Below are 359 nucleotides of genomic sequence, written 5' to 3'. Positions count from 1 at the left end.
CCCCCCCCCCCGCCGCCCGTGAAAGGACGCCGCTGACGTACCGCTTAGGAAAGGGCCTGCCTAGGGTAGGTGCTATTTCTCGTGGGTTGTCAGGGGTCGGAGGCCCGTCCGGTGACAGGGTTCTGCAACGCAGCCGCGAGATCAGGGCTTTCAATACCACCCGATCCCAAAAATCCTTTCGGGTTCTGACCCCCACCCGTCTATTCTTCCCCCCCACTCCAACCTCCCCCCTCCCCAGCCCCCGCTTCCCTATCTCCTCCCCCACCAACTGCCCTGTCAAAACCTCTCCGCCCTTCAGTCTCCTCCACACCTACCCCACCCTCTCAATTTCTCCTCCACACCCACCCCACCCTCTCAAT

At 62.7% G+C, this 359-nt stretch overlaps 1 protein-coding gene across 1 annotated transcript in view; it reads left to right on the top strand.

The window, feature by feature from the left end:
• Positions 1 to 359, top strand: part of LOC109937610 (cathepsin Z-like) — a 59,351-nt gene that overhangs the window by 362 nt on the left and 58,630 nt on the right.

Source organism: Rhincodon typus, chromosome 19, assembly GCF_021869965.1.
Source record: "Rhincodon typus isolate 14 chromosome 19, sRhiTyp1.1, whole genome shotgun sequence".
Lineage (NCBI taxonomy): Eukaryota > Metazoa > Chordata > Chondrichthyes > Orectolobiformes > Rhincodontidae > Rhincodon > Rhincodon typus.
Note: the sequence above shows the minus strand (reverse complement) of the source record. Positions and strands in the feature narration are given on the sequence as shown.